This window comes from Pleurodeles waltl, chromosome 4_1 (genome assembly GCF_031143425.1).
Source record: "Pleurodeles waltl isolate 20211129_DDA chromosome 4_1, aPleWal1.hap1.20221129, whole genome shotgun sequence".
Taxonomy (NCBI): domain Eukaryota; kingdom Metazoa; phylum Chordata; class Amphibia; order Caudata; family Salamandridae; genus Pleurodeles; species Pleurodeles waltl.
In genome coordinates, this window is record NC_090442.1 from 767,182,832 (window position 1) to 767,202,398 (window position 19,567).

Sequence of the window (19,567 nt, forward strand, 5' to 3'; positions counted from 1 at the left end):
GTGACCCCCGGGTCCCTCCATTGAAACCTATACAAAACCCGATGCCTGCTTTAAACACTGCACCCGGCCGCCCCTGTGCAGCTGAGGGTGTGTTTTGTGTGCCTACTTGTGTCCCCCCCAGTGCTCTACAAAACCATCCTGGACTGCCCCCGAGGACACAGGTACTTACCTTCTGGCAGACTGGAACCGGAGCACCCCTGTTCTCCATAGGCGCCTATGTGTTTTGGGCACCTCTTTGACTGCTGCACCTGACCGGCCCTGAGCTGCTGGTGTGGTAACTTTGGGGTTGCCTTGAACCCCTAACGGTGGGCTGCCTATGCCCCAGAACTGAGACCTGTAAATGTTTTACTTACCTCCTAATCTAACCTTTACTTACCTCCCCCAGGAACTGTTGATGTTTGCACTGTGTCCACTTTGAAAATAGCTTATACATTTTTACAAAGACTTTACATGATATTGTTTTCATTCAAAGTTCCTAAAGTATCTAAGTGAAGTACCTTACATTTAAAGTATTAACTGTAAGTCTTGAACCTGTGGTTCTTAAAATAAACTAAGAAAATATATTTTTCAATATAAAAACCTATTGGCCTGGAGTAAGTCTTTGATTGTGTGTTCCTCATTTATTGCCTGTGTGTGTACAACAAATGCTTAACACTACCCTCTGATAAGCCTACTGCCTGACCACACTACCACAAAATAGAGCATTAGAATGATCTACTTTTGCCACTATTTCACCTCTAAGGGGAACCCTTGGACTCTGTGCACACTATTTCTTACTTTGAAATAGTATATACAGAGCCAACTTCCTACACCTTTACCTTGACTAATGCTCACACCTACCTCCTACAAATGTAATTCACCACAAAGATTTCAATAGTGTTTCCTGTGTAGTTGTTCTTGTGCTGCTAGGACATCCTTGGTGTAGTCAGGATAACTGGAATTATGCAGCAACGAAGGGCCAAATCTGTGGGAAGTGTTGATTTAGCTCTGTGCCACATGAAAGGAAAGGCAAAATATACCAGAATGAAATGTAATGCTTATGTGGTATATTATGTGATGAAAAGCAAATTGTGTGGTACCTTATGTGACATTATTTAGCTGTTTTAATATTTTAATTCACGTTGACGCTAAACGTTATAGAAAATGTAAAGTGTTTCTATGAAAGACATCTTTATTTTCTTTAAGAAATGTTGTTTCCAACATTTGCCTGGAGGCCCAGGAACACCATTTTATTGGTACTGTTTTTCTACCTTTCAACATGAACAGTTTGTGTTATAGATATACAGTATTGCAATCAGCAGAGATAACACCTACATGTAAAGCACTTGAAGCGATAAAAGAAGTGTTTTTTCATCGGATTCCGATTTGGTTATAAAAATGGTCTTCACTTTACTTTCTTTTCACACTAGATTTTTATGTATTTATATGGAACAAGGATAATAGTGTAAAACAACAAGGTAAGTCCAGCTGTAGAAAATTATGATAATAAGGGAATGTCGGAGGTTAACAAAAATGTATTCTTGGAAGTTCCTTTCTTGTTTCTGAGGTGACTATTTGTTCTGGACCATAGGAGAATCTTTGAAGTTTAATCCAAGTGCAGGCGAAACCAGAGAGTTTTGAGGCTTGTCCTGAAAGAGAGAAAGTTTGTAATGCTTACCAGATTTTTGGGACAAGAGGGTCTTCCCCGAGTTTTTAGGTTGAGCACACAACCGCTCTGACCTGTTGTCATCTCTCTATGGGCTTTTAACCACGCCCATCAATGTCACTCATTCGTTGCCTGGCCTTTCAAAAATCCTTTGTTATCATTGGTAACTGCTTTACGTTTGTCCCTCCTTGGGGGGATTTGGTTACCGCCTTGGCCATCGACCCTGTTACATGGATAATTGCATGTTTGCCGATTCGTTTGACTGCAAGCAAACTTATTTTTCCTTTTGCGTCTCTCCTTCGCACTCATGCTCATGGCAGTTGTGGCACTTTGAATCGGATCACTTACGCCAACTGGCTTACTTTACATTTTCAATTTAAGTGGCAAGAAAAGTCCAGTTAGGAATTTACAACGTTAACAGCTCTAACTCGAGCAAACGCACGACCCATTGCATTGCAAATGCTTGTTCATGGCTCTGTTTGTTTAGAACTATCATGTCTCAAGAAGTAGAGAGAGCTTGCAAATTCAACCTCCTAATCTACCAGCAAACTTGATAGGTATCTTGGGAGTTTCGTGTGGCTATTCAGGTGAGCATCTTTGAATGTAAGAACGCATAATTTAAATTTCAGTATCACTGTAGTGGCATTCAAAAAAGGCCTTTTAGTATGGGTATTGTGTGGTCAAACTCTTTGATGATACGATCTATCTGTTTTCATTTGTGTTTGTGTGAGGATGTAGTTGATTCAAATTTATTTGAGGGAGTTTTGGAAGTTTGATGATTTTGTTGACATGAGCAGAAAGGGATACACCTTTGTCAAGGATGAAAACTAGTACTTCATGTGAAACGTTTAGAGAGAAACTATCAAGTTTTGGTTCATTCGGAACATGTTTCAACTTTGACATGGTGTTTTGAAAGTTCCAGGAGCAATTTGGTCTTCTGATTACTTAGCATCAGCAATAACGTAGGTCCACTGTAAGTACCTCTTTTATTTAAGAAATAACATTTTACATTTAGTAAGCAGTTGTTTCACTTGGAGGACTTCAGAGTTTTAGTGGCTGTGGTCGGAGACACTTGTTGCTAAGCATGAGTGAGTTTGCCATTTGCAAAAGTTTTTATTTTTTAATAATTTCTCAAATTCTGACGGGAAAGACCATATTAGACCTGACCAGGCGCGGCTCCTCCCCTATGGCGGAGGAGGGTTGCCCCCCACCAGCAGCAGCAGCTGCAAATCTTTTACTATAAAATGATAATAAACTACATTTATTATTGTTTTGTAGTAAAAGGGGCAGGGCCACGGGCTATGATGGGGACAGAGGGGGAGTGCTCAGCACACCCTCTCAGTGTGCATTTATGTTTGGCTGGATGTGTCAGGCCGGCCAAACGCACATGCACACTGTGCTGAGAGAAGTGGCACAGGCCCCCAGTCTGCCTGGGAGTGCCCTGGCTGCAGGGCAGGCTGGTAGCCTGTGCCTGCAGCAGAGGAGCGGCGCCGTGGTGGCAGCGGAAATAAAGGAAAGTGGGTTTTCTTTTTATTAAAAAAAAAGTTATTAGAACCCTCCTCCCCCGCACGCAATGCCCCACCCCTACAAAGAGCTGCAAGCCGCTTCTGGAGCTGACAGCCTCATGGTGGTCTTCCCTTCAACTTTTTGCCTGTCTCCCTCCATTTTCTGACCTTGTTTTTGCTGGCTTTAGGACTCTGTGCACTTTACCACTGCCAATCAGTGCTAAAGTGCTTGTGCTCTGTCCCCTAACATGGCAAAATTGGCTCATACCGAATTGGCATATTTAATTTACTTATAAGTCCCTAGTAAAGTGCACTCCATGTGCCCCTGGCCTGTAAATTAAGTGTAACTAGTGGGCCTGCACCACTGAGTGTGCCACCTGCTTGAGTAGCCCCTTTAACCATGTCTCAGGCCTGCCATTGCAGTTTACAGTGCCAGCCGACCTGGCAAGATAAACCTCTTGCCAGGCCTAAACCTTCCCTTTTCATACATATGAGTCACCCCTAAGGTAGGCCCTTTATGACCTACAGGGCAGGGTGCAATGTAAGTGAAAGGCAGGACATGTACTTTTAAGTTTTACATGCCCTGGTAGTGTGGTAGTGAAAAACTCCAACTGTGTTTTTCACTAATACAAGACCTATCTCTCCAATAGGATAACATTGGGATTACCTTACTACATTTTATATGTGTAATCCCCAATCTGGAAGACATACATTTGTCACGCCTGGTGTTTTTGAACTCACAATTTAAAACCACAACTTGTAGTCACTTCGGTTCTGAAAATGCCACTTTTAGGAAGTTGGCATTTTCTTACTTTAACCATTTGGTGCCTACTGCCTGTTTCCAATACATGTCTGTAGTGGGGCTCACATCTGAGGCTGGGCTTGTGTATTCCCTCTAGACACACACACACAAAGGGAGCTTATTTGTGACTGATAGACCATCAACATCCTGATGGAGAATCCTGGGTAGGATGGGAGGGAGGGGCTGACACACCTGAGAGGGCATTGTCCTGCCGCACTCAAAGGCTGCATACCCCCCTGTACTGAGTCTGGAGCCCGAATAGGAAGGGAGAACCTTGTTGCACTTCAACAACATTTCTTTAAAGTCTCCCCCACTTCAAAGGCACAACTGGGTAAGAGTACTGGGTCTCTGACACCACCAGCTCAGTACAGTTCTGGGCATCTGGGTACTCTGCCAGGAAGAAGAACTGCTGCTTTGCTGAGCTGCTACTCTGTTAGACTCCTGCTTTGCTAAATTGACCTGCTGCTTGCTGCCCTCTTGCCTTGGAGTGAGTAGGACTGGACCTGCATCTCTACATCCCAGAACCAAAGTGATTCAAATGGCTTGCTGGCTTGCTTCCTGTTTTCTGAAGCCGCAGGGACACAAAAGACTTCAAACTCACCTGTTACAGGTTTTGGACCCATCAACAACCAGCTCCTGACCCCTAAGAGGTGCTTCACCCGCCCTGGGCCATTGGAAGTGTTTTTTGGCACCTGAAATCAAGCTTTTGGGCTCTTCACAAACTGGTCCGCTGGCACTGGAACCGCACCGATCACACGAAGAATCAACTCGAGCCACCACAAGTTTGTTTGTTTCTTCACACAGCAAGCATCGCCACTCAAGACCATGAGGCTCCATTCCGCCCATCCATGACACCCAGCTGAATCTTCGTGCCTGCAGACCACTACCAGTGAAGCTCTCCTTGCTCCTGGCAAACTTCTTCCCCACGAACAGGGCTCTTGGCTCAATTCTTGAGAAGGTAAAACTTCAGCAGGAACTAACTAGGACTGTACCTGACCAATGATCTATTGCGGTCGGCCTGAACTAAGGAATTTACCCCAATCTAGCTCACCCAGATATCCAATCAGGTGTAGTGTCTTTTTGTGTGTTGTTTTTACTGTATTACTGTTTGAAGTGTTGCACAAATGCTTTATACATTGCTTCTTAAATTAAGCCTGACTGCTCTGTGCCAACCTATCAGAGGGTGAGCACAGGTAAATTTATGGTGTGTATTTGACTTAACCTGACTATGATTGTGGTTCCTGCTTGGACAGGGTGCATACCTCTGTCAACCAGAAGCCCAATTTCTAACAGCCCACTAATTATGTTCAGTTCGTTTGGCGAGTGAATGATCCAAACAGAATATGTTTACATGAAGGGTGGCTTTCACATGGGGCTGGAGAACTCCAAGTGTTATGCACTTAATGTGACACTTAATCCACATTAATTTCAATCATTGTATTCTGACAGCACTGTCTTAATGCACAAGCAGAAGTTGCTTCAGCTCCATGTGCAGGCTGTGCTGGCCCAACGAGAGCCTACGTTCCAAGCAGCTGTTCTTGCAGTGGAACATCATTGGAAGACGAGGTGAGTTACTCACAGGATCCTGCACATCTGCCTATCTGTAGTCTTCAAAGGGTGCTTACCCATCATCTGATTTTCTGTGTCCCTTCCATCTTCCATTCTCTTCAGCATGCATAGCCCAGCTATTGGATATATTTGCTAAGGCATTCATTTATTTAAAATTAAGGGGCCTTATTAGTTATTTTAAAATGATCTGTCTATTCATTTAAGTAATGTCACCAAATCACAGGCCAATCAAAATGTCTCCTGTTGTAAAACTGTAAAAATAGGATTGCTTCTGGCTATTACCAGAATATCCAAGGTTGTAATTTTAATAGTAGGTGTTGTCAAAATAGGCCTTTTGGATATGAGTTTTGATTATAGTGCTAATGATTGTAGAGGTAGACTTTGCGAAAGTAGACCTAGTGGGTTTTGGGATAGATTTAGGTCTTTTGAAGGTAGTCTTGTGGATTGTAAAGTTAGATGTGGAATGGAAGTTGTGACAGAAGAGGTTTCATTAAAGGCATCTTAGTAGTTGTTTGGGTAGAGTTAAGATTTTGAGTGCAGACCTAGAGAAAGAGAGTGGAAGGTTGTTTCAAAAGCTGTAATGTTAGTCTTGAGGATTGTGAGGGGTGGGTTAGGTTCTGTGAAAATAGCTATTGTGGCTTGTGAATGTAATCTTGGGGTTGCTTTCTGGGTAAATCCTTTGGGAATTATTACTGACCTGCACACTTATTTTTAAAAAGGTTTATGGATTCCAGCCCTTCCATGTTAAAAGATTGTCAAGAGGAGCTGGCCAGATGCAGATTATCAAAGAGTGGGAGACCAGCACTGGATTGGCAAATGGGCCATGAAAAAATACCGAAACTACCTAGATCTTTACAGGTGAGAAATAACACGGGTTACCCTTTGAGCCCACTATGAACATCCACACAGTGGAGGCTAAACTCATATTTAATTAACAATGCCTATGCACAAAATACTCTCTGAAAATGCACCTGTGGCTCTTTCAAGTAATGCTGAAATAGTGCTAGACATTGCAGACATATCAGTTTCAGATTAACTCCACTAGGATTCCTGTGTCATGGGATCTGCTTCTAGCAATACGAACTGGTAAGTTGGTAAAATGAGTTAACTCCTCATTGTGGGTGTGAGTGCTGCCTGTCATACACAGTTTCAAGACCCTACAGACAGACTAAGCCCTTTGCTATTGTGAGGTTTGATAAATTGATTATCATAGACTTGTGCAACAGTAACATTATATGCTGTTAGTGCCAGACTTATAAAGCAATTGTGAAAAGATATAGATGACTTGTCCATCTTCAGTTCTAATTTGTACAGAATGGCTTTCACTTACCATATTTGTCTTAGCAATTGGCCCTCTAGGCCCAGTAATTAAGGAGGTATATCTAAACAAGTCAAATTTGTACATTTGCACAAATAGGATCAAGATACTGGCATAGTCTTCAAAACTGTGGTGCTGCCATTACTGAACACATGAAAACCAAAGCATCTCACTTATGTCCACTGTTTTGTCTTTCATCAGCAGACCATTATTGACTTAGTGCTTCTTACGCAAGAGAGGGACCGGGTGAGGGTTGTTGAGATCCTTCATTCCTGCAGCCTTGAAGAACTCCCTTCGCCGGAAGATCCCACCTGGAGCAATCCCATTAGCTTCCTACTAAATCACAACCCAGTATGTAAAGATCCCATGGATGCACAACCAGTGGAGAACCCAACTACGAGAGACCCTGCCTGTATACAGCCAGTAGAGGACTCCACCTGGACAGGCCACATCTGCAGTGATCCTGTCAGTGGAGAATGCTACAACATACAATCAACACTGGATATTACCAGAAGTGATCCCGACTGTATTGAGTCGCTGGAGCAGGCTTCAAATAAAAACCCAGTCTGTACATGCACAAGGGACAATTCCACTTGTAGAAATCCCACTTGCATACAACCAGCTGAGGAGCCAGCAGTTCTCCAAAGAGGTATGCCATCCACTTCATGCATTATATCATCTAGCTCTTAATGAATTGTTATAATTTCCTTCTTTGGTACAAGAGTTTCACCTCTCAGTACTGCGATCCAAACAGAACCATTCTTGCTCATATCCTGTCCTGTAGTACAGCTGCAGTGTGGACTGTTGCAATGACCACAGTTGTGTCTGAACTCACATCAATAATTTTTGGGGGCATTTGAGCTACAGTTAATAGAGTTTAGACAGCATATTTTGAAGTACAATTACATAGAATACATGGACAGAAACGAAAAATGCCAAAGACTACATTAAAAGCAATCGATTAAGGTTTTGCCTTCTAAAAAATAGACCAATAAATGTAGATTTCTCCCTTGTGGGTAAGAAATACTGATTTTATTAAAACTAATGGTGGATAATATTAAGCACTCATCTACAGGGTAGGACTGGGACCGAAAATAGGCCTGGACACCCAACTAAAAGTGACTCCAGTGAGCGGACCAAGGGCCGTATTACGGAAAGTGCCCCAGGTGTGCATTGGGCATCCCGCCTTGTGTACCCCCGGGCACTTTGGTATTACAGAAAGGGCCGCAGACAGTTGTGCTGCCGCAGACAGTAGCCAACGCTATCACCAGAGATTGTTTCCTCATTGGCATGGGGGTGTGGCCCCATGCAAATGAGGGAATCCCTTTGCGTCTGCACTTGTGTCGTATTATAGACGTGGGAGCAGATGCAAAGAAGCTGTCAGGAGACGCACTAACAGTACGTCCTCTGATTGCAGCCCTCTGGAGTGGGGGAAGGGAGCGCTATGGACCCCCCAGACCTCAACTTGCAGGCAGGTGCAGTCGCTCAATGCACCCACTTGCTAGAGGATCTCTAATCCCCCTTGAAAGTGCATGTGGGTTGCCGTCTGTGCAGTAAAACACAGAGCAGCTTTAAAGCGGTCGCTCTGTTTTTCACTTGAATGCACTGCCCCCAGGGCTAGCGAGTTTGAGGCTTCCCTGGGGCAGTGATTTCATTACAATAATACAGATCACTCTCCTTGTTTCCACCACCGCATTCTGTAATACGGCCCCAGATAGCCAAAAGACAATGGTCCATGTTTGCAAATTGGGGCAGTATTGAACTTGTAAAGATACGCTGTACATGTGTTTTCCAGGGTACGGTAGACTGTATGCATTTGTGGAATGTGCAGGCAATGCTTATTGTGATATCAGGGCAATCAACAACTAAAACCTGGGCCACTTGTCCAAAAAACAGGCCCACAGTCAGATAAAAACCGTCCCACTCACTAAACAGTCATGCTACCCCCTTGGGCACTGCCTGATTGCCCTATCAGCCAGTCCAACCCTGCTCATCTACACAGCAATGACATGAACATGGCCTTACAATGAAATGTAGAAAGTATAAGTAACTGTGTATCCCAGAATGCTCCATACTTTAGACTATGAGTCAAACAGGAAGAAGAGGACATTGGATGATTTCACACAATCTTAAATTTTTGCACAAGTGTGTAGCATGTATAAATTGTTAGAGGGACTGACAAGGGAAAAACTACAGAAAACAAACATGTTCAAGAGGGTTAATAGAAGAACCAAATATATTTGCCCCATGAAACCAGCAGGTTGAAAAACTACCAGAGGACAAAGACTTTAATGTTATGCAAGTACATAGACTTGCAACAGTATTTGAAGCTGTGCCTTCCATTGTTTGAAATAAAAAGGAACACATAATCAGTCAGCTTACCCCAGGAAGTCTAGTATTGGTTCTGGAATGTAACCTGCCCAATAAACAAGTCTGTACCCCTATCCTGAGTGTGCAACTGCATTTGAATCAGGTATGCTGATGTTTTGTTTGGTCCTGTAGTCACTGTAATCTAATAAGGGATCAGAGTTATAGGGCTGTCCATGGTAATGGGAGGTTCAGAACCTGTTCTGTGACCTGCAGGGGCACATCTGAGGAGCATGCCCTCATGGCCTGGATTAGGGCTACTGTCCATGAACTGGGTGAATCACATAAAGTGGTGATAGTAGTTTACAGAGTTTTTTTGCGAATCCATTGTATTACCTAACATTTTTTCTTGTGTCAAAGGACTTCGCGTTTGTGATATTCTAGTATGTGAGCCCCACATCCTTATACTGACATTCTGTTTGTGTGTTGAATGTGTGTATATGCAGTGAATATGTAGCACGTGTGTGGTGGTGAGCATTTTTGTATGGTGAGAGTCTTAGAATTGGGACCTGTGGGATCCCATTTGGATGGGCCCTGGGTTAGTTTTGCACAAGATGGAGGTTGGATACAGCTTCCCCTGACACTGGAAGTGCATTGACTGTATTCCTGTGTCTTGAAGATGGAGAACTAGAGACTAAAGTGAGGGAGGACGGAGACAGGGCTCCACTTATAATTTTAAGGAAGACCTTGTAACAAAAAGCTGTTCACTAGTTCTTCCTTCTCACAGTCATGTGGTAGATAAGTGAAGATTGCAACTGCAGTTTCTGTTGTTTGTGTTAAGGAAGCTTCTGGATAGGGGCTGCCCTTTTATCTGTCCTGATTACTGCTTCAGGGAAGCTGATGACAGCTAGGTGCAGAGATATCTCACTTAATTGGATCCTCATTTCTTATGCTTCTGCTTGAAGCCAGCATTGTTGCTACCTGCTGTGAGAGCCATCATCTTTTGCAAAGGTTGTGCCCGAGAGACAGACCGAAAATAACTTCTGAAAGAGAACCAACCCACACCAACTATGAAATCATAGACAGTTGATTCACATCTCCTGGCAGGAAATGTGTATAAAGTGGGACTCAAACCAATCCACTTTGTTGCAATTCCATGTTTGTCATGACCAAGTAAGGGAGTGCCCCACATAGTACTCGAACAACTGCACTTATTGCTAAAAGAGCTGAGGGTCTGCCTAGCATCCAAACCCTGCCTGCCTTCTGAGGCAGAAAAGGATAGTGCGTGGCCCTGCAGGAGGGAGGAGAGATTGTCTAGAAAGAGATACCCAGTGTGTTCTTGGCATGGGGAAAGCTAGAGGAAGCTGACTGTGAGAGGGACTGAAGTCAGGAGCGACTTGTATTGTGAGGAGTATGCCATTCTCAAAAGCAGTTTCCATTGTGAAAGGTCCCAAAACTTCCAAGAGCAAAGCATCAAAGTGTGTCCAGCGTTACTCCATTGGGTCAAGACACTGATATTGATGTTTGCCAATGTTATAGCTGAAGATCTCCTGTTGCTGCCGATGACAAAACTGTAATTGATTGAGAGACTGCAGCTGCCAAAGATACACAGCTCCTGAAGTACCAGCACAGAGATTGTAACTGCTGTGACCAATTACTATCTGCATTCGGACTGGCTAGCCAAACCTGTCAAAGGTGGATTACTGCTCTGAATCCTTGCTGTGCTGATCCTACCCAGTGGCTCATATTCTTAGAGGTAACTGCTGCAACCATGGAATCAACAAAGCCTCTGCTGCAGGAGCTGGTAAGCAATATGTGCTCACCAGTGCCTCTGGAGCTGTAGCTCCCCCCGAACAGGAAAAAGTGGGGCCTTTCCAATGGATACTTCTAACCGCAGGCTCCTTAACTTTAGAATATCCCTAGCCACAAGAGGAGATCATCAGTGTTCCCGAGTGCCACTAGGTGGCACTGTGCAGTTCCATGTTGGTTTCATTCCATCCTGGATGTGACAGAGTGGAGTTGCATATAATATCCACTCTTGCGAGTTGTCGTCAGTTCCTTTCTTTACACGTCTTTGAATGCGAATCCAGAGCTCTGATCCCATTGTTGTCAACTTTTCCAAATTGCAATCCAGAGTGCAAGAGAACAAAAGTACCCACCAATAACTACAGGGTCAGACCGTGCTGTGATGTTAGTGACAGATGCTCATGTAGTGTGCCTTTGGGGTCTAATCTCGGGGCATGACTCCAAGTTGTGCGATGAGTGTGCCCTCATGCACCCAAAGGTGATCCCAAGACTGTAAAAGCGAAGTTGTTCTCCACCAAACTGCAAAAGAAGTCACATATATTGCGTAAGTCTTGCTCTTGCTCTAAATCAGTGGTACAGACCCTGTCTTGGTCTTGAGGTCAGTCTTGAGGGAAAGCCTCTTCATGGTCGAAATAGCCATGTAAGTCAAAGTCAAAGAGGAGCCACAAGAAGGCAAAGAGGGTCTCAACCCATGGTCCATTGAAAGAGGAGTTGCACAGGGATCAAGGTGCCAATTGGTCCCACTTCCAGTTCCTTCTTAACAAGCTGTTTCCTCAAATGATCCGTATGCCAAGTTCCCCAGGCCATTGGTGACCCTGCAGCAAGTTGTGGCCTTTAAAGAGGTCATGTTGCATATTTTTGACTCTCTTCTGGCTTCCTCTGGCTTTAGGTCCCAAGGATCAACAGGGGTCTTCAAATCAAGTTACAGCAGGTGGATCCATCCTCAGCACCATCTGAGCTCCACAAACTTGATCGGGTTCTGCACCAACTCCAATGTGACTTCCATTTCAGCTCCAGGACCAGTCCCTCTTTCATCAATGGTGATACTGATGTTGCTAATGCTGGAGGGGAATCCAGTGCAGACTCTGATGTCTGACCCCAAACCGAATCCATCATGACCCCAACCTAGGTCATGCTCCGAATCCACTCCAGCATACCTGGTTCCTGTCCAAACTCATTCTGACAGTTTACAGCCACTACCCTGAAGACATCCTCTGAGGCTTCATCATTTTTTTAGTTCTGTTTCAGAACAAAGTTTATCTCCCAGATTTGAATGTGGCAACAATAGGGATGATTTATCCTACATTATAATGATGACTATTTATACATGGACGTGCACAAGGCCTGTGGGCTTGATACTTCTTCTGACATAAGGTTATCTCCCATTGGGCCCCCAACAGAAGAGAGGCTTCTTTTGCTGTGGGAATCTGATGTGCTGCTGAAGTTCTATACCTACAACTATCTTCAGTTGAGGTTAAAACTAATGTCCTTACATAGGTCCAGCATCCTGGCCCTGCTTCCTCTGAGCCCTTACTTCCATCCAATGAAGCCCTAACTGATACTCTGGTAAGCATGTGGTCTAAACCTTGCTCTTGCCCTCATGTGAACAAGCAGTTGGCCAGAGGCCACATACTGGCGCCAAATGACCCTGATTTTCTGACAAAGCATCCTACTATTGAGAGTTTGGAGGTCTAGCTTCCACCAGCAGGATGAACCGCAACTCCTTCCCTACAACGTCCCCATCCCCAGGCAGGGGCATAAAAAATATTGAGACTTTTGTGAAACAGATGTTCTCTTGGGTTATCTTGGCCTTGAGGTTGGTCAATCCATTTAGCCCACTAGGCTGATATGCTCACACCCTCTAGGACACGGCCAACAAATTCTGGCCAGCAGTTTTGGAAGAAGTTGTGGCCTCCATGTCTCAAGCCATTCAGGATATGGTCAAATAAATCAGTCATACTGGCCTGGATATAACCAATTGCTTGGGGAGACCAGTCAGCACAGTTTGGTGTTCCTTCACCATGTATGAATGCAGTCTACAGGGTTTTCAGGAGAAGTCAGGCATCCCTTATGGATGTGCCCTGTGATGGATGCTGCCTATTTGGTGAAAAAGCTCAATCCACTTTAGAAAGTCACTTGACCTTAGATTCCCCCACCTATAGAATTCTATTCAAAACAAAATGCACTTCTCTTGAGCTTGAATCATCAAACAGTGAAGAGAAGGAAAAACATTTTATTGCACAAGGCTGAAAACTAAACCAACAGGTGAGAATGTGACTGGCCAGAGTGACACCTGTAAAATCAATGTGGCCTGGAAGCAAACCAGGGCACTTCTATTTCAAGGCCTAGTCACAAATTGCATTTTGTAGTATAATTAGTAGTAATATAAAATGCTATTCATGTACCTGCAAGCGGGAGTATCTGCCTCTCCTTCTTTTCTGTCTAGAGATATCTGCCTGACTCCAGAGATCTCTGCACATGAATGCCTACATTTTAGAACAGGGAGTGTCTGGAAAATGGGGAATTTTCACTACTAAATAGGAAGGGTTTTGGGAAGACTAAAGAGGGGTTATGGGTAGGCTAGGGAGGGACATGCACCCATCCACAAAACATTAGGTAAATTGCTACTCACAAAGTGCACTTTTAAAGTCACTACTCCCATAAAATACCCAAAAGAGTAGTCGTACTCCAGCTCAAACCTGGAGTAAGCCCAGCAGCACACATGGCCAACCGCTGTTGCTTCAACACTTTCCTGTAGAAAAAAATGGAAGAAGAGACTTAAAAAAACACCCCATAGGAAATAATGTTAAAATACATTAGTTAATTTAGACACATTACAAACATCAACAAATTAAATTCAATTAATCAACCAATCCAGATTTGTATAGGGCGCTAATCACCCACAAGAGTATCCAGGTGCTTAGTCCAGGCTGCTCAGGGGCTTCGGTCGAAAAGCCAGGTCTTGAGTCACCTTCTAAACTCCTGGAGAGAGACAGAGATCCAAAGGTGGATGGGAAGACAGTTCCAGGATTTTGCAGCGAGGTAAGAGAAGGAACGACCTTAACTGTTTCTGTGGTGGATGGGGGGGGTGTGAGTGAGGCGGAGCGCATTAGTCTGGATGATAGGTGGCACTCAGGCGGTGGTTGATGTATGCTGGTCCTTGTTTGTGAAGGTCTTTGTAGCTGTGCATCAGACTCTTGAACAGGCACTCTTGTGGGTAGACAGCCAGGTGGGGAGTGATGTGGGTCTGTCTGTGGAGGTCAAAGATGAGTCTGGTAGCTGAGTTCTGGATGGTCTGTAGTCTTTTCAAGAGGTGTGATGTGATTCCAGTGTATAGAGCGTTCCAGAGTCTAGGAGGCTGGTGACGAGGGCTTGTCTGACAGTTCTTCTGGTGGAGACTGGGAACCATTTGAAGATCTTTTGATGCACACGGAGGGTGAGGAAGCAGGCAATGGAACCCGTGCTGACCTGGCTGTTCATGGTCAGTTTGCTGTCTAACATGATGGTAAAGTTCTGGGCTTGGTCCGTGGGTGTCAGGTGAGGAGGGGGCCCTAAGTCAGCCGTCCCCAGTGAGGCGGGGTTCCCGACGATCAGGCAGCTGCCTTGAATCCACTTGGTGATGCTGCTCATGCAGAGGTGAAAGTTGGCCTTTGTGGTGGTGGGGTCTTCGGACAGCGAGAGGATGTGCTGGATTTCGTCCAGGTAGGAGATGATCGTCAGTCTGTGGTTTCTGATGATGTTGGCCAGGGAAATCATATAGGTGTTGAACACAGTGAGGCTGAGGGATGAGCCTTGAGGGATGCTGAAGATTATGGTCTTGGGCTTTGAGGCAGAAGGAGGAACAGGAACATTCTGAGTTCTTCTGGAGATGAAGGATGCAATGCATTTGAGGGCATCGTCTTGGATGCCGATTTGATGAAGCCTCTTGATTAGGTGTCTTTAAAGCCACTGAGGAGTCGAGGAGGATCAGGGTTGCCGATTTGCCCCGGTTGAGGATGTTTCTGATGTCCGTGGCAGCAGTCAGGGTGGTTTCCGTGATGTGGTGGGAGCAGAATTCAGATTGGGAATGCGTCCAGACAATGGTTGTTCTCTAGGTATTCCATGAGTTGCTGGTTGATGGCCTTTTTATGGATGTTGGCAGGGAAGGGAAGCAGGGAGATGGGTCTGTAGTTTTTGAGTTATGAGGGTCAGCAGTAGCTTTCTTGAGGATGGATTTGATCTCAGCGTGTTTCCAGTCATCCGGGTAGATGTCTGAAGTGATGGATGTGTTGAAGATGTCTGTGAGGTTGCTGCTGATGGTGTTGTTGCCGAGGTTGAACATGTGGTGTGGGCAGGGGTCCATGGGAGCTCCAAAATGGTTGGAACGCATGATGTCGGCAGTGTTATGCATGGTGAGCTGTTCCAAACTGTGATCTTGTTGTTGGTGGGGGTGTCTGTGGGGTCTAGGAGGCTGAGGGTGATGGCGGCAGTGGCGGGTTGGGTTCTGAAGTTTCTGTAGATGGTGGCTATCTTGTTCTAGAAGGATTATATTATATCATACTATATTATATTGTATCGTATTATATGATATCATTTTAATAACACTGTTAATTTAAATATGAACCTGTTTTAAAAAAAAATAATTACGTTATTAATTTAAATACATTCTCTAAAAACTTTTAATAATTTTACTACATAAAAAATAAATATGAAGAATTTACTTGAGGTAGGATGTTTTTATTAAATCTTTACAAACATATTTTATAAAAAAACCTTAAAAAAATTATTTTATTTAATATACTGAAGTTATTTCAATATTTATTTACAAATTGAATTAAAAAGTGCTGTAGCATTATTTTACAATCTACATATAAATGAAATATATTATAATCACTTATATTAATAATTGTGGTAAACATACTTTCTTTTTTCTTTCAAACTTTAATAAACTTTAACATGTCCCAATAATTTATCATATGGAGATCCTAACTCCTCCACTCCCTTGCCTCCCCCCCCCGCACCCATGGCAGGGATCTCCAACTACTTGTGAAAAGTTTGCACTGTTAAATTAGGCTCCAATGGGTGTACACACTTAAGCCTACACTTTTTATTACATTTACACTAGTAAATGGTGAATAGCCTTAAGTAACATATTTACTACAAGGTGTAAGAGTAGACTTACATGTGTAGATTTACTGCTGTCTAAGTTTACTTTTTGGAATGACCCCCCCTGTTAAAGAAGGATTTAGATGGTCAACCCATCTCCCACATCCTGTGCTTTTTGTCGTAGATCAGAAAATGTCGGCGAGGAATCCACAGGCTGATAGTATAAGTTTCACCTAAAAATGGTTGCCAACGTTTTGTGGACCATTACAAAGAAAATGGTTGGAATGTGCAAACTACCCCGATGTCTGCATATGATCCAGCCTTTCCTGGGCATCTAAATTGCATCATCAATTTACAGAAGCTGTCTGCAAAGGCAAATGTAGAGGAAGGAGAGTACTAGAGGAAGGAAACCTTGACTGTAAACCGTCTAAGGATATTAATTATTCCATGAGGAAGAAACCTGACTGCTGATGACCCAGGAAGTAAACTGCCCTGACAGGACAGAAGGCCAAGTTCAGCACTGGTGTCTTGCCATAAGGATGTCTGGGATGGGGAGGATGCCAAGACTGCAAGACCGTGGATTGCTCCCCAGCCTGACTGGCGTTCTTCCACATATGTGACCTACTGAAGATGGCATGCTTTATTCTGCCGCCTCTGCATGAAAGCAGCCCTGCACCAGCCATCTGTGTGAGCACATGCACTACTCTGTGCATTGCTATTGATTTGTCCATGAACGATGATTGTTTGAGGCCCTTGTGCTGCATCCTTTGCCACCACAGCTTTTCAGTGAACCAGTGATTGTGTGAAGCCCATAATATGCACCTTCATATCACCTTCCTTCTTCAAGTGACAAATGACTATAAAGTAGGTGCTACTCCTGTTTTTACTGTGCTTCTTCCATGACTGATGCTGTGTAAGTGCGCATGCACACCGTACCACCATCATCCTCTCTTCTGAGCCCCCTTTCTTAAGTACTCAGCAACAGGGCATCTTTTATGGTGACTTAGTGTATCTTCCAGCATCACTGCATGTTCCTTCCTTAAGCCTGAACTAAGACTCCTAGAACACCCCACCCCAACAAATCACAAGAGTAGCGCACCATGAACTCCTTGTAGAACAGCACAGTTACCGACATACTGCCCCTCCCATCGTATTATGAAGAGACTGAATAAGTACTGAACTGTGCATAATAAACACTCAAGAAGCAGGCATTGAGGTGCTTTGCTATAAAGTGGGTCCTACTCCTGTTTCTGTTGTTCATCCTCATTGCACCTAAGCTAAGAAATAAGGTAACTTGTGATATATAGTTGTGAGTGATGCATCTGCAGTCTGATCTAGGCCCAATATCCCGCACCACCCTCAAATTAAACCTTGATTGTTCGATTTTGTTGCCCTAGAAAGCCAAAGCCTAAAGAGAAAGTACTGTGCAATTCAGTGAGCTCACATATGACCTGGTTCCGGTGCCTCCAAGAACAGCAGCAATACTTGACATATGGCCTGATACAACATTGGAGAATCCTGATTTGTAGCTACACATTGCCCTTCCCTCATGATAGTCCTCTCCTGAGGGACTACAGAGCTGGCCTAGTTTACTTGGAAATCTGAGGACCTTTTAAAAGCAGGACTGTCTGTTAAACAAGGCTAAGACTGGGCTGGCTCAGGGCCATGTTTGATAAGTTGTTGCAGGATAGGCTTGGTTCTTTGGCTGATATTTTCTATGTGAAGTTGGAACGTGTCCCTTTTGCATTGTGACTTCTTCTCCAGGCACCTGAATGCCCCAGGTCACTGCTCAATTTATTTGCTCAGGTAGGACCACTACGACACGGCAAGAAAACGAAAACGCTCTTTCATTCTTACTTATAAAATTATAATTTAAATAGATTACACATTTGATGGCGGTCAACAATGTTCAGTAGTAGATACATGGGAAGCGATGCTTTTTCCAGAACATATTTAAGAAACGTTGTATAATTCCAGTTAAAAATGCTTTCTGAAAAGTAGGCTGTGGCAGGTCGAATTAAGCATGGAGAATCTTTCGAATTCGTTGATGGTATACAAGGGCGGTTCCGCTTCAGTTTCTAACATTTTGAAAGTCATCTTGAAATGAAAGTGGGAGGTTTTAAGAATGTGTCTTAAGCATAACTGCTCATCAAAAGATTTACGTGCCAGCTTAAAATGAAGTTGTATTTTCTAACTGGTGTCTCTGGCACAACTGCTCAGAGCACCCTCAATAGTGCATATTTATTATTTCTTTTGTGTATTTTGAATAGCGCGCCATGCGTCCTTACATAGCAACCTAGAAGACCTCTAGACATTGACACATATACAAGTCAACAGTGATTATTTTGCAATACATTAATCTGCAAAAAAATGAGCATTGCCCACATATTTGTTTCTTGTGTACGTCTTTTCTTCCAAAATATTCTTCTCGCAAAATGTGCCTTCTGTGCAAAAGATTAAATTGATGTTTTTTCAGCTAGAATGTATAGAGGGATAAATTGGAAGAAAGACTTCAGGATTAGGAAAGAGAAACAAAACATTTGAATATGGGCACAATTGCAAAACGTGTTTATTTATTAAAAAGGCTGGATCTATGAAATTTGACACCAGTGCGGCAAATATTATAGTAATGTTTGCTTCAAAAACAAGTGCAAATAGGACATTTTCACTGACTGACTTGTGCATAATGACATTCTATAACTGTCATTTGGACCTCTGCACGTTCAAGGCTGGTTCAAATGTGTTTGAAACAAATGCACAATTGCCGGATACAGGATAAAAATCCCTTGCATACAATTTAAGTGATCTGAAAGTTACTAGTCCTTAATGCAGAGTTTGCTTCACAGAAGTGACGCTAGCCTGGTGCAAAGGGGCATATTATAGAGCGCCTAGTACAACCAGAGCGTCACTTTTTGTGACGCTGCGGTGGCGCTAAGCACTGCTCCATATTTACAGAGGTGTAACTGTTTTGTGGCGTAACGCCTCCTTGTAAATATGGGCCCCTCCGACGCAGTTTTCTTCCTTAGATTTACGAGATGTCGTAAACATGAGGCAGTGCCAAAAACTAACACCACCCCAGGGGTGGCATTAGCGTGCAAAACAAGGAGGAATTCTTTTATTCCTCCTCGTTTTTTGCTTTTTCTATGCGTACTGCATTCTGTGCCACTTTAGCATAAATCTGTGCCACTTTAGCATAAATCTGGGACTCACTTTCCAGTACAGATCATGATTTGCATTGGAAAATTGCCTGAAGTAACACAAATTGTCTCTAGACACTAGGGCATCCAAAGATGGTATGTGGCTGTTTCCATCCAATCAGTCATGAGGTTTGACACAAATCTGTATCTAATATTTGTAAATAGGAATTACCACCACAAAATTATGCCACCATGGGATAAACAGTGGAGCAAGGTTTGAAAGTCTCCACCCTTTTCCAACTTTGCACGTCTGCTGCGCTGTACAGGAAACACAAAAAATAGGAAAAGTATTAAACTATTTCAAAGCATAGCTTTCGTACTGCTTGACTTCAG